We start from the raw sequence: 16,039 nt of genomic DNA on the forward strand, positions 1-16,039 counted from the left end.
AAAAGAAAACTGTTAATATTGCCTGAGCCATAAATTGGGTAATGTTCATCCCTTAATCTATGAGGCTATAAGCACATAGTGGGAGTGCAATAGATGTTTTGGAGTTTTGGTGATGAAGTAAAACATTTTACTTTGTTACTCGGTAAAGCAAACAGTCAACTGAGTGGGTAAATTAAACGTGGTTTTATTTTGTAGCATTGAAATATCATGGCTGTCCTAAAACATTAAGCATTCGAATTGCAAAACTGGTTGCACTGCAACAAGTGTAGCATGAGCATGCATTTGGTGTCTTGTAAAAGTAAACACGTGCTCATGTTTTAGCTTTCTATTTGGTGTGAAATATGGTATTGCAGAAGAAAAGGTTCTCTCAAAGAGGAAGTGTCTTGTTGAAAGCAATCTTGGATAGAAATTGTACTGTTGTTTCCCTGCCTGCTTTGTAGACAAAATGCTTATAACACAGTAAGGACCAGTAGTTATTGACTGCACTCTAAACATTCTGATTGGTTCAGAGGAGGTAAATACTGATTTTCTTGTGCTAATAGCTGGTAACTGCACACAAGAGCAAACAATAAATACATACCCTCATAATAAGGAAATAAATACATAGATGTCACTTTTGATTTATGTTCGGTCATTTCTGTTTTCCACAGGTATGTATAATTCTACGTCTTGCATTTGCTTTTGAATACATTGATACATTATATCTCGGTTTTAAGCTGTATGAATCTTTTTTAGTCTATTGACAGCTACCAAATCAAGCGAGGGCTGTGAGTCATTATGTCTGCTCATTTGTATAGTAGTGGGCCAACAACACCTTGTAAAAAAGGTTTCCCATTTTCACCTAGCTCTGGAAGTGCAATCTATGCATCTAGGTCGTGAAAAAAGATAACAATGTATACAACAAACATGGTTAGATAAACTCAGAGTTGGTTCTCTTAAGTTTCGTTATTGCATGTTCATGCCACTGGATCTTAAAAGTTATGCAAGCCAAAGCCTGCACACCCTTTTCAAAATAACACTGACATTTGACCTTCTGCATTATAGCATTACCTAATTAGTCAACTGAGAAGGCCAAGGAGCACATTAACCTTGTTTATCTTTACATCCAGGGACCAAGGATAAATCACATTTTACTTTATTATTTCAGCCTTTCCCACTTTTCTGCTTTTTGTTACAAATAACATTCACCTTCTGACACATCCAAACATTGAACTAGTCCACGTACTCGATTCAGCCGAGCCGCAGAAATACTATTATTGTTGAACATGCCTTCTGAATCATAAATCGATTAGGTATCACCATCCTCATGCTCCCTGACTACTCTATCATCTCCTTCTTCCTTCTGTGCCCGCTGTCGGGCCCCTCTACCATCTCTGTAGGCAGTGTTGGATTGGCCCCTCGGCCTTTCGAACCGTGGCCGGGCCGAAATCGTCCATGGGGAGTGGGGGCCGGTTTCTGGCCATGCCTGGGCTGGTTTGGGAAGAAAAAAAATGTACAACACAGGTTGGGTGATGTTGTATGCATATTTGTTCTATAAAAAGAGCTTAAGCGTAAGTGATATACATTAACATATTATCATTTGGCCTTGGACGTCTGCTTGCATTCACAGTAATTTAGTGTACTTAGTTTTGTCAAGAGGTGAAAGGTTGTGTTTCATTGCTGCTGGGATGTCACTTTGGGTGGGGTCAAATGACATCAATTCTGGTGATGTCATTAGAGATCAAGGGTCATGAGGCGAGGGGTGGGCCACTTTTATGAGGCAAGGTGTGGGCCACTTTCCTTTGGGTGACCGGGCCTATTTCTTGTCCCAGTCCGACCCTGTCTGTAGGTCATATCTTAAGCCTGTACCCCTCCATGGAGGCCTTTCAAATGTGACAATCTGCTCATGTCGCTACTCTCAACTCTCGCTCTGCTATCAAACACTCCTCTGATATCATCTGAATCCTCGAAGAAATTGATCTGGATGTCCTCGGTCTCTCCAAGATATGGTTCATGGCCAGCTCTGTGACTTGTTGTGACACTCTCCTCCATGAGGGCTACAAGATCCTCTCCCAACCAAGAACCAACCATCCAGGAGATGGAGTAGCTCTGATCTTGCCGGAGTGGGTCCTTGCTTCTGTCATTCCAACACAGGCCAACTCCTCCTTTGAAGGCCTGGTCTGAAGGCTCTCTATCTCTCCTGCCCTCTCTCTTACTGTGGCCAACATTTAAACGGCACCTGGCTAGGTTGCCGTCTTCCTCTCTGAGTGGCCCAACCTCTAATCTTATCTCCTTGACTCTACCCCTGCACTTCTCCTCCTCTGAGAGCTCAACATCCATCTGGATGCTTCTGGGCTCTTTTACAATCTGTTTGACTCTCACCACTACTTTCTCGCCTCCTCTTACACCTGCAGCTGACGCACACTCTGACACAGCTCACTCCAACCTGCGTCTTTCTATCTCTAACACTTTTGATGTCCTTGCCCCTGTCATGAGGATTTGTTTCAAGCCCAAGTGCAACTCCAGGTATGACTCTGACCTGGCGACCCTAAAAACGCAAGTGTAGGGTGGTGGAGAGGAAGTGGAGGGCATCAGGCGCATCCTCTGACAAACTGGCATGCCGCCTTGTCCAAAGGCAGTACAGACTCTCTGTCCTATCCAAGAAGAGAGCCTACATCCAAACCCATGTCTCTGCAGCCTCTAACAACACGGCCGAACACTTCAAAATCTGCAAGGAGCTGGCCAATCCTGCTGGCGTCTCTACCTCTCCTGTTCCCTCCCATGCCCTCTCCATGGCACTGGCTTCTCACTTCACCACTAAAACTCAGGACATCCTTTCCACTCTCTCCTCTCCCTTCCTTCTTTAACTCTCGGCCCCTCTCTGGCCACTTCCCCCTCCTTTGTCCTCGTTCCCTGTGTTCACTCCTTACAATGTTTCTAGACAAGTCCAATCTGTGAAAATGTCATCCAAGCAGGTGTGCCCCTGCTCCTCCAGAACCATCAAGGACCACATTGACACCCTCGCTCCAGCCTTGGCCGATTTCAGCAATCACTCTTTTGCCAATGTAACTTTCACCACACCTCTCAAACACTTCCTTGTGCACCCCCTCCTTCAGAAACCTTCTACCGACCCTTCCTCTCTGGAAAACTACAGCCCATCTCTATCACTCCTTTCCTGGTGCAAACTCCTGGAAAAGCTGCCCATCCCCCAGCTTACTCTCCACACAGAATCTGTTGGTTGTCTCCATGACCATCAGTCTGGCTTTAGAGCAGCCATAAGCACGGAAACTGCTCCCCTGAAAACCCCTGAAGACTTGCTCTCTAATCTCAACTCTAGCCTTCCTTCTGTCCTCATCCTCCATGATCTTTCCTCTGCTTTCGACACAGTAAACCACGCCATCCTGATCAACCGTCTCAGTGACTGGGAATCATGGATCAGGCACTTGCCTGGTTGACCTCCTTCCTCGTTGATCGACACTCTCAGGACCAACTACTGTCCTTTCTCTCCACCACCTCTATCTCCATATGTGGTGTTCCCCAGGGCTCTAACCCCCACCCTGGCTTTTCAACCTTTACTTGCCACCTCATCTCTACCTTCTCTCCAAATGTTCAGTGTTGTGTGGATGATACTCAGCTGTCCTTCAGTCTCCTCCTCTACTCTCTGGCTGATTCCTGAATGTCTAACTGCTATTCAGGAATGGTATTCCTCCAACGATCTCTGCCTTAAGGCCAGTAAAACTGTAATCCTTCTCATCGTGACCTCTGCTCTCATTTTCTCTCCTTCGCTCTGGCCACCCTCCTTGGGCCCACCTTATACACGTTCCTGCAAGGCAAAAAACATTGGTGTCATCTTCGACTCCACCCTATACTTCTCTCCTCACATCACTGTCTTCTCTAGGAAGTCCCAATACCAGCTGCACCTCCTCAGAGGTAGTCTTCCTTTTCTCACTTTCCCCCAGAAGTGCACTGTCTCCAGAGCCCTGGTTCTCTCTAGGCTTGACTACTGCAACAGCCTCTTTCTAAATCTACCTGCCTACTTCGCCCTCTGCAACTAATCCAGAACAGGACTGCAAGATTTGTCCTTGGCCACAAGCCCAGGGATCATATCTCTCCAGCCCTGGAATCTCTCCACAGACTCCCGGAGGCTGCAAGGATCCAGGTCAAGACCCTCTGCATTGTTCAGAAGTCATTCTGGGGTCTGGGACCTCACTACATTCAACTCTATCTTCCTAAGCATTGTCCTTCCATGGCCCTTTGCTCATCCAACTCCAACTCTCTGAGGGTCAGACGCTTCTCCAGGCAGAGAGTGGGGAATAGATCTCTGTCCTCGGATGGGGCCTCCCTCTGGAAGGGCCTTTCTGCCTCTCTGGAACTTGAGCAGGAACACCTAAGGTTCCAGAAGAAACTCAAGACCTTCCTTTTCACTTCTGTTTTCCCTCTCTCTCTCTCCCCTTTGCTGATTTACCCATCTGCTACGATCATACTTTGTTAAATGGAAATCATATTATGTCTCCTTTTGATTTATATTGGCCTAAGCCTAGTTGCTCCATGGGGAAAACCGTGTTGCAAAGTTCTGAATTAGAATTGACTTCAAGCGCCATCTTGGAAAAAGTCCTCCATCTTGATTTGAACTTCTGCTCACTCTTCAGTAATGATTAGCTAGAGCAGAATCGACCTTTGCGCCTATGTCAACACTAGGGCTGGCAGAGCAGACTATTTGTCCTGTGCAAACAAGACCTTGCCATCTTGGGGATGGAAGCTTCTCTCGGTCTTATTGATAATTCAGGGGATTCTATTGTTTTGCTGTTGCTGTATACAATGCCTTCCTGCCATATGTTCAATGTTAGGGACATGTTGTACACAGACTATGGGAACATTAGGGCCAAAGGTACACGCACCAGAAAGAATGACCAACGAATTTGTGATGAAGGAAATTTCCGCCGCGGATCTTATGGCAATTGATATATCTGATGAATGTGATTCAGGATGTATGGACATTGCGATGTGGAGTTACTTGTAAAGCGACTAGTTTTTAGTGTAGCACTTGGCTTAGGCCAAACGGAGGGTTTGTTAAACGGAAATCATATTATGCCTCCTTTTTGATTTATATTGGCCAAGTTGCCTAGTTGCTCCATGGGGAAAACCATGTTGCAAAGTTCTGAATTAGAATTGGCTTCAAGCGCCATCTTGGAAAAAGTCCTCCATCTTGGTTTTAACTTCTGCTCACTCTTCAGTAATGATTAGCTATGTTTTCAGCTGCTAGAGCAGAATCAACCTTTGAGCCTATGTCAACACTAGGGCTGGCAAAGCAAACTATTTGTCCTGTGCAAACAAGATCTTGTAGTCAGAACAAATTCTCATTCAAAGTGTTATCTATGTCTACAAAACTCATCCTCCCACAAACAGTGTTATACAATGAATGTAAACTAATGCTGCATGTTTTTGAAGGAATCCTGTGTACATTTCTGGAAATAGAGTTACTTTAGAAAGCTAAAGATCCACACAGCTGACAACAACACAGTTTGTCAGTATGTTTAAGGAACCTTGGAGCTAAAGTGAACTCCAATTTAAAGTGTTTACTGTATCAACAGCCTCAGCCATATTCAAACATAAGAACTGAATGTTGACAAACTAGAACTGTGTACCTTAACAATAAGCTATTGAATTTGTTTCTTGAAACTAGGATCCACCTGGATAACCAACATGACCAGACAGAACAAAGTTGCAACCATTGTATTTTGAAGAATGGAAAACACTTGAAGTATGTAAAGACAATATTGTTGTACTTGCCATGTGAACTGGGCACAAATCCAAATTTGTAACCTATTAGTTTGGAGATGGGCTGAGCAATGACCAGGACTGTGTATAAATACTGCATGTTTTGACTCACTCCCCTCACAGTGTTTCTGGTATGCACTGCAAGGTGATGTGAACCAGGTAGCTATCTGTTTTGATATTTGAATCTATACAGAATAAATCTTTGACTTCGTGACTGGCGGATCTAATTTCTGGTGGTACCAAGCCTCGATATTTGCTTGATCTTACAAGATGGCGCCCGAATAGGCACCCTCAAGATTGATGCCATCTCGTTGAAGATTTGGCATGGCTATCGGACCGGGATCGGACAGTGAGAAAGGGGGCTCCTTCTTGGATGAGATGCGACAATCAACAGTACTGCACGGCCCAATCCCTGGATGGTGAGCTCGCGGTCCGAGACGGCATCTTGACGAGGGTCCCTATAATGAGGTGGGTATTTTTGCTGGAATCGCCAGTCACGTCGATCCTTTGTAATCCGATCGGACATCCCTTTGTCCTTTGAATCAGGTGAGTCGTGCCCCGATTCCCAAGTATCCTGATATTTGATTTGGCTCATTGCCCTCGCGAGTACAATTATTGACCAGACAACACCAGTAATCAGATATGCCTGAGAAATTGTCTGCCTGTTTCAGGGCATAATTCCACAGAGACAGACAATCTTTGGAATTTGGCTGTCCGGCACCACAGGAGGGGTCACCGGCATGTACTATGTACTGTAAGCATGCCATTGGTAGTATAGTGTTTAATGATATTTGGCATAGACAAACTAGACATGCTTCCGAACTTCAGTGGCCAAGCAATGGTAGCTTTGAGATTTCCAGCATAGAATATTTAGAATCTATATTGTTAAAGAAAAAATCTAGACCTGCAGCATTTGATGTATTACAAAATTGGAAAAAATAAGCTATGCAGCACCTTAAAAGTAGAGAGAAACACGCGCGCCGACATATGTCGAACACCAAGGAGGCGTTATTGTATGATCAACAAAAACAGTCAGAGTCAGTTAGAAATATGGATAGGGCTTTCCAACTTGGAATTCAGAAAATATACCCATCTAAAGATTTCCATGTGTTAGATGAATTAATTGACAAGCTTTTAAATGAACGGAGGCCTGGTGCCACTTTGCCACCTCCATTTGTTCCTATTCCTGGTGTTTTACCTCTTCCTGATGTTGTTCCTCCTCCCGTAGCAATTCCTGCTCCTCCTATTGTTCCTCCTATTGCTCCTCTTCCTCCAGTTATTGCTCCTCCTCTTATTGTTGCTCATCCACCTGTACCTCCACCTTTGCCAGCTGCAATGGGTTTGGTAGATGTGTCTTTTCCACCAGTGGTAGCACCTTCGTTACGTAGTGTACAAGATTTGTCTACTCTTTCTCTTCCAAGTGGTTCTGTTCCGCTTGTAGTTGATAAGGGAGCGGAATCGAAAATTGTAACTCGTAATACAGTGTCTAAGGAAAGAAAGCGAGATCTGAATGCATGGGCTAGACAGTGCATGGAGAAGGGTGAACAAGCTGATGTTTTTGCTACACTCGCTAATCTAGAAGGTTTTCCTGAGAAAAATGTCTTTATTGAAGGGTTGGGAATTCATTTATCCGTAATATGGAACAGACTGAATGATGTAGATCTCCCACAAGGGTTGTGGAATCTGAATGTTTTAGCATATTCAAGAGATACTGCAGAGAAAGTATATGAGCACGTCAAGAGGGTTTTTGAGTATATAAGGGAGTTAGAAAGGTTACGGAATAATGAAATAGATGGTGATAGCTTGGGCGCTTGTACAGAAACGGTTCCTTTCTCTTTGTAAATCGATGAGTGAAGAAACCCGAATTTGCACAAGAGATGCACTTAGATGGATTTCAGCCATGTCGATATCTCCCGTAGAAGTACATGACACATATAGACAGTATACGCCAGAAATGCAGAGGAAAGTGATACAGGTAATGGTCGAATACCTACAGGATGAATGTATACAAAGATGATTTGTTGTTCCGCAGAATTATTGAATATCTATAAGAGAGGTTTTTCATCTGACACTCCTTCAGCTGCTTTAGCGCTTGATTTAGCTCTGTTGCTCAATAAGCGTTCGGAGTTGCCAACTTCTCAGTTGCCTATGAGAGAGGTTCCTCCGACATTTGTCCCTAAAGTTGAGGTCCCGGCTAACGCTGCAATGGGTGTAGCCGCTTATGACATTGATGCACATTATGTATCACAGTTTGTTCATGTCCCGTTCTCAAGACAGGAAGTGAACACCATCAGACAATCTATCCCAGATATTAGAAAGAATCTGACAGGGTTCTATAAAGAAATGGAATCTGTCTTGCAGTCGTCAGTATTTACTCTGGGTGACATAGATTTGTTATTTCCTGTGCTCCTACCTGCCGATTTGTGGAAACAGATTAGGACATTAGATGATGTAGCAGGGTTAGGGGACACATGGGATAATTTGGTGAGGCAAGATAGAGAAAGGAAAGCTGGTGAGAGATCACCGCGGGTAATACTGACTTTGCCTGACAGAATAGTGACAAAACAGAAAGCCTTAATTCCTGAGAGAAGGATTGTTTGGGACAAACTTACTGCTTGTGTCCAAGGAAAATCTGAGGGTGCTACCGAATTCTTTAATCGGTTTGAACAAGTATTTTCAGATTTTAGTGGACAAGATTTAAGCACATAGTCTGGAAAACGATTATTTGTGGACAAATTTGTGCGTGGATTGTTACCTGACATCCAGTCACAAATTATGACTTCTGAGAGCGCTTGGCAAGCTAAGTCTCAGTTTGAAGTATTGCATATGGCTCAGTATTATGAAACCTGAGTCAATAATGATAAGGAAAGGATTGAAAAAAAAAGGCAGACTTGAAAACTAAGGTGTTGTTGCAACAGATTGTTAGAGGTCCTAGAGGGGGTAGTACACAGATTAGGTGTCAGTATGTTCCACAAGGTAATATGCCGTTAGGTCCTGTGCACGTGAACCAATGTGCTTATAGCAGACAAGAGGGTCATTGGCGAGCACAATGCCTGATCCCCCAGTAGAGGTCGAATAACACATTTGGGATCATGGATAGATGAACCAGAGGCCACCCTGGGGAAGGGGGCCCTGGTAGAAGCCAGTTTTCTCAGAATCCTCAGTCCTTTACGCAAGACAATCAGCCACCGAGTATGGATAATAGAAATATTTTTGATCATCCTTCCACTGCTTATCTCTCTGAAGACCTTCCCTTTGATGATATATTGTTTCACTAGGTTTGCCCGAAGCAGGGTGTGGAACCGACACCTGTTCCCATTAATCAGAAAGTTCCCTACGTTGAATTGATAGTGGGGAATAGTACACATCTATTTTTGATAGATACAGAAGCACAGAAGTGTTCCATTGACCATTCACGGGTTCCAGACATTCCACTGTCAGGGCAAACTAATGTTTCTGTAGGGTTTTCTGGTACGCCAGTGGTTAGTCCGGTTTCTCTGCTGGTACCGATTTCACTGGGTCCATTCACGGATAATTGTCAGTTTCTTTTGATATCAAACTGTGGTGAGAATTTGCTGGGGTTGAATTCATTTGAAGGAATTAAATGTGGTAATTCATTGTCCCTCGGGTGGAGTGCGTTTGACGATTTCACCACAGCAATTTTCTGTCTCACAGTTTTTGACTAGACCCTTGCCACTGGAATTTAGTGACGTTCCGGAGTGTTTATGGGCAATTGATGATAATGATGTCAGTGTTTTACAGATTGAACCTGTTAAAATCATTTTGAAACCAGGAGTAAAGTTGCCACGTATTCAACAGTATAAGATTTCGGTTGATGGTGAGCAAGCTTTGAAGTGTATAGTTTCTGATTTTGTACACCATGGGGTAATTGAAGAAATTGCAGGTAGTTTGTGCAATTGTCCGATTTTACTGGTGTATAAGAAAGGTTATAATGCAATTCCTTTTTGTTTTATTATTGATTTACACGCTATCAACAAGAATGTTGCTCCACAATTTCCTATTGTGCCTGATGTGACAACGATTTTAACAATGATTCCAGCTTCTGCTACTCATTTTAGTGTTGTAGATCTTAAGAATGCCTATTTTAGCATTCCTATACAAGGATAGCAGATAGAGGTTCGCGTTCACCCTAGGGGGATGCTCGTTTACATTCACCCGTGCGCTACAAGGGTACATGGAAAGTCCGAGCATTTACAGTAGGGCTTTGAAAGAGCAGCTTGATACACTTGAGCTGCCTGCTACTTGTACATTGCTTCAGTATGTCGATGAGCTTCTTTTGCTGCAGATTCAGAAAGTGCCTGTAAGGAGGGCACTGTGTTGTTGCTTATTCACCTAGCAAAGCATGGACATAAAGCTTCACTGAAAAAGTTTCAATATTGCCGACAGGATGTTGCCTATTTAGGCTATCTCCTGTCAAAGGAGGGAAGAAGATTGACGCCTGAACGGATTAAAATAATTTATAGCATGTCTGTCCCAAATACACAGAAGGAAGTCAAAGCCTTGATAGGAATGGCTTCTTACTGTAGACAGTGGATCCGAACCTCTCACTAGTGATCAAACCAATGTTGGCTTTGACAAAGAAGGGCATTTCTTTGCCATTGCTGTGGAACTTGGAACACCAGAAAGCTTTTGATTGGCTCAAGACTGCACTGTGTTCAGCGCCAGTTTTGGGCACACCAAATTATGAAAAGGCCTTCGAGTTGTATGTGTATGAACATGATGGATGTGCTTTGGCTGTATTAACGCAGGAACATGGGGGAAGAATAGGCTGTGCGGTTACTTTTCTTCCACCCTTGATCCTGTTGCATGCGCTTTGTCAAGATGTCTGAGAGCTTTCGCTGCTGCAGCTGCATCTGTAAAACAGAGCAAGGGTATGGTCCTAGGCCATGATTTAACCTTGTTGGTACCTCACTCTGTAGACGTTCTATTAAATAGAACGCAAATACAACATCTCACCTCCACACGATTAACGAGATATGAATTGATCTTGTCTGCATCGCATATAAAAATTCAGAGGTGTTGTGTATTGAATCTGGCTAAATTATTACCTCTCCCTCAAGATATTGCTTTCATTGACGAAATGTCATATGACTGACTTTATACCACAGAACAAGAAACTAAAGGCAGGATTGATTTGAACGATACACCTTTGAACGAACAAAGGTGTAATTTGCTTTGGCTCCTGCTTCAAACTTCCGGATGGTGCATCCACTGCTGCTTATGCCATCACTACACTAAGCACGATTGTTGAGACCAAAAGAATTTCACATAACTCTGCGCATACCGCAGAGATTATTGCATTGACTCGAGCTTGTGAACTTTCCGAAGGGCTTAGAGTAAACATATATACTGATAGTCAGTATGGTTTTGGGGTAGTTCACAACTTCAGTAGACTTTGGGCAGAACAAGGTTTCTTGACCTCACATGGAACAAAGATCCAATATGGTAATTGATAGTTCAGCTACTCTCAGCGCTTGCACTTCCCACTCAGTTAGCAATTATGAAGTGTGCAGCACATCAGAAAATCATAAGTAATGTAGGAAAAGGGAACGCTTTCACTGACCAGATAGCCAAGCAGACTGCTACTGATCTTAATTCAGATATGTACACTACAAGGGAAGCCACAAATGTCTGTACCATTGATGAAGGAATTGTGTCTATAAAGAATATCCAAGCTGATGCCACTCTAGAAGAAACTAAGCAATGGGCTGAGGGCTTGGCGAGGTTGGATGATGATGGGTGTTAGGTGGGTAACCTAGAGGGAAAATGGATGCTGCCAGATACGTACATTACTATGATGGTTTCAATGGTTCATGGTCCCACTCACATCTGCGCTAGGAAAATTTGCTGAGCATTTTGTCCAGAGCTGCATGGTCTGTCTAAAGCACAATATAGGGAAGGGTACATCAACACCAAAGGGTAGTTTTGGTCCACCTTCTGTCCCTTTTGAAGTAATTTATTTTGACTTTATTGAAATGGAGCGTTGTAATAATCTGAAATATGTATTGGTTGTTATTTGTACTTTTAGTAAATGGTTTGAAGCCTTTCCTGTAAAAGATGCCACAGCAATGACAACGGCGAAAACCATGCTTAAGGAATATTTTCCTAGGTTTGGTTTGCCAAGGGTCATTTGGTCAGACAATGGTCCACATTTTATCGCTGCTGTAATTCTACAGATATGCGTGGGATTACAGATCGATAAATGGCACCATTCGGCCAGACATGCTCAGAGTGCTGGATTGCTAGAGAGACACAATGGAATCTTGAAGAACAAGCTCGTTAAGACGTGTGCCGGCACCAATTTGAAAAGGCCGGACGCCTTACCGATAGTGCTACTCTATATGCGCACCACCCCACAGACTAGGACTGGGCTCTCCCCATAAGAGGTGGTAATGGGTAGGCCAGCTAACATTTGGAAACTTCCGAAACCTAGGTTATTGAGGGATATTGAGCATGTACTTCTTTTTGTATATTGTGGACGGTTAACTCAAAATCTGTATTTGATTCATCAACAGGTGCGAGAAGCCCTCCCAGCTAAATATGAGTGGCCAGGTCACAGCATCCGACCTGGTGACTGGGTGCTTACTAAATCGTTTGAGAGATCATCCTGTCTCGCACCAAGGTGGAGAGGGCTCCACCAGGTCCTCCTGGCCACACAAACGGCAGTACGAGTAACTGGGAGAAAACACTGGATACATGCGTCGCATGTCAAGAGGATACCTTTCCCTTTGCCACACGATGAAGAAGATAAGGAGAAACTTACTTGCTCTTCCCCCAACAATCATTCAGCACTGCGCAGTACTGAAAGTGCTTCGGAGACACTCCCTGAGCCCGTGGGTCCTGGGGAAATAGCTGCTTCATCTCCACACTCTCCTGCAGATCCTTTTGCATCCTTGTTAGGTTCTGCTGCAAATTCATCACTTCCATCACGAAGCAACGACGTGCTGTTCGCAGATCACAGTGTACCAGGAGTCACAAGGTACAATCTGCGTCCACAGAGGGAGACTGCCTGCACGGTTCGGCTGTGCCCACAGGAAAATAAATATAGGGCTTATCCTTCGCCCCATCGTTTGTATCTGAAGGAAAATAGGTGGCTGGGGATAAGGGAAAAACTAAGAAAACGTGTGATCAGTAGATCACCAGCAAGCGGACTACAGAGTTTTTGTTTCAAAGGAACAATGGCTGTTATCGACCCTACGTGTACGGAATAAACAAGTGACTGTGTGGCCAATAATGACAATGGACAATCAAATACATGGTCTTTTAAAATGTATTGTTTTCTTGTAATCATGTCAACCGGTTTCACAATAGTAGTTACCTTAGTATTTTGGTATATGGAAGAAGTGCATCCGCTTGAAACATTCTTGCATACTGAGAATGTTCCTACTGTATCTACACCTTTCGTGCACCTGCACACTCTATATCCTAGATACTCTCAACATAGAGAGAGCTATCATAACAATACATTACTTCTTATAATGAACGCAACTCATACCATTTTGAATAGGACAAATTGTTGGATCTGATCCCATTTACCGCAACATGGAGAAAAAGGGTTGGGCTGGCATATTCACCCTTTGCCTTTAACTACTGCATGTTATGCTTCTCTAAGGGCACTATTCTTTGGCCGATGGAATGATAGCATCTCAGGGAACTTTGATGGGATGCATTTAAACGAGTTTGAAAGGCGAGTTCTAACGCCTCTGGGATGCTCACTCTTCGCAAATAGGAGCAAGCTTAATGTTGCTTCTAATAGGCCTTCTGATAGATTGTCCCGACCTTTTCAATCTTTGATTTCTTTTATGATGGCTCCTATAGGCAATAGGGATGCCAAGCCACCTTCTTACAATGTTAACCATAGCCCCAACTCAGTTTCATTCTGCATACAGAGGAATTGTACTCCGTCAATGGGTGATTTCGAGGGTTGCACTAGTGTTGCAAACTTGACCAGTGAGGACAGACCTTTGTATGTAGGCAAACCTGTCTACTTCATTTGCGGTAATCAAGATTATCCATGGCTACCTAGGGATTGGCAGGGAACTTGTTATTTGGGAATTCTGCCACCTAGGGTATATGTAGCCAGTACCACTGAAATCTCTAGGGCTCAACCTAGGCGGGACGAGAATGGCGATACTTCGTCACAAGTTCTGGGCGACGTAGCAAAATCCTTTGTACCTTTTTGGGGGCAGATTATGAATTCCGAGGATATCAGGAGGCTAGCAAGAGTACTGGAGAAAACCATCAAACCGGACCACTGACATACTCTATAACATGACTCTAGAGCAAAAGGCAATTAGATTAGTGGTGCTACAAAACCGGATGGTATTAGACGTCATCTTGGCTTAGCGTGGTGGAGTATGCAAATTAGTGGGGTCCGCTTGCTGCATTTTCGTACCAGATTCCTCCCCAACCATCTTTAAGGCAATACAACATCTGCATGTTCTAATTTCAGAAGTGCATGTTCCTGAGGGAAATTGGGATCTTAGTGCTTGGTTCTGGGACTTCTTACGATCTTGGGGATGGAAGCTTCTCTCGGTCTTATTGATAATTTTGGGTATTCTATTGTTTTGCTGTTGCTGTATACAATGCCTTCCTGCCATATGTTCAATGTTAGGGGGATGTTGTGCACAGACTATGGGAACATTAGGGCCAAAGGTACACGCACCGGAAAGAATGACCAACACATTTGTGATGAAGGATATTTCCACCGCAGATCTAATGTCAATTGATATATCTGATGAATGTGATTCAGGATATATGGACATTGAGATGTGGAGTTACTCGTAAAGCGACTAGTTTTTAGTGTAGCACTTGGCTTAAGCCAAAAGGAGGGCTTGTTAAATGGAAATAATATTATGCCTCCTTTTGATTTATATTGGCCTAAGCCTAGTTGCCCCATGGGGAAAACCGCGTTGCAATGTTCTGAATTAGAATTGACTTCAAGCGCCATCTTGGAAAAAGTCATCCATCTTGGTTTTAACTTCTGCTCACTCTTCAGTAATGATTAGCTATGTTTTCAGCTGCTAGAGCAGAATCGACCTTTGAGCCTATGTCAACACTAGGGCTGGCAGAGCAGACTATATTTCCTGTGCAAACAAGGCCTTTTAGTCAGAAAGAACTCTCATTCAAAGTGTTATCTATGTCTGCAAAACTCATCCTCCCACAAACAGTGTTATACAATTAATGTAAACTAATGCTGTGTGTTTTTGAAGGAATCCTGTGTACATTTCTGGAAATAGAATCACTTTAAAAAGCTAAAGATCCACACAGCTGACGGCAACAAAGTTTGTCAGTATGTTTAAGGAACCTTGGAGCTAAAGTGAACTCCAATTTAAAGTGTTTACTGTATCAACAGCCTCAGCCATATTCAAACATAAGAACTGAATATTAGACAAACTAGAACTGTGTACCTTAACAATAAGCTATTGAATTTGTTTCTTGAAACTAGGACCCGCCTAAGCTGGATAACCAACATGACCAGACAGAACAAAGTTGTAACCATTGTATTTTGAAGACTGGAAAACTCTTGAAGTATGTAAAGACAATATCGTTGTATTTGACATGTGAACTGGGCATGAACCCAAATGTGTAACCTATTAGTTTGGAGATGGGCTGAGCTATGACCAGGACTGTGTATAAATACTGCATGTTTTGTGATGACCAGGACTCACTCCCCTCACAGTGTTTCTGGTATGCACTGCAAGGTGCTGTGAACCAGATAGCTATCTTTTTTGATATTTGAATCTGTACAGAATAAATCTTTGACTTCTTGACTGGCGGATCTAATTTTTGGTGGTACCAAGCCTCGATATTTGCTTGATCTCACATGGTTACCTGGTCACCCTCTGAAACTTAATGGTCACCAATAGCCCCTTTCACTGCCTCCAGGCCTCCCCCATACTTATGGACTGTACCTGCAACCGTACAATCCCCTGCTTCCTCTCACTTACTTTACCCGGCCACCCCGGCAGCACTTACTTGAGCTTGGTTATTGCACTCTAGCCCTCCCTCCCGCTGGTATTTCTCCTCTCCCTTCCCCCTCACACTTGCACAATCTGAATGACACAAGGCCTAATAAGATTGTTTGTTTTGTCCTCCCTTTGTCTCCCCTTCCTTGTCTTGCTGCGCCTAGAAACACTTGTGCACGGATGCCTTATAAATGACTTATCATATCTTATCATATCATATCATAGATTGTAATTTTAACCAGAAATGTATTAGCGTTGTTAGTTTTTATAGAGCAAAACATTAACCAGGGGTT

The sequence above is a fragment of the Ambystoma mexicanum genome, chromosome 5q (genome assembly GCF_040938575.1).
Source record: "Ambystoma mexicanum isolate Mex_15411 chromosome 5q, UKY_AmexF1_1, whole genome shotgun sequence".
Taxonomy (NCBI): domain Eukaryota; kingdom Metazoa; phylum Chordata; class Amphibia; order Caudata; family Ambystomatidae; genus Ambystoma; species Ambystoma mexicanum.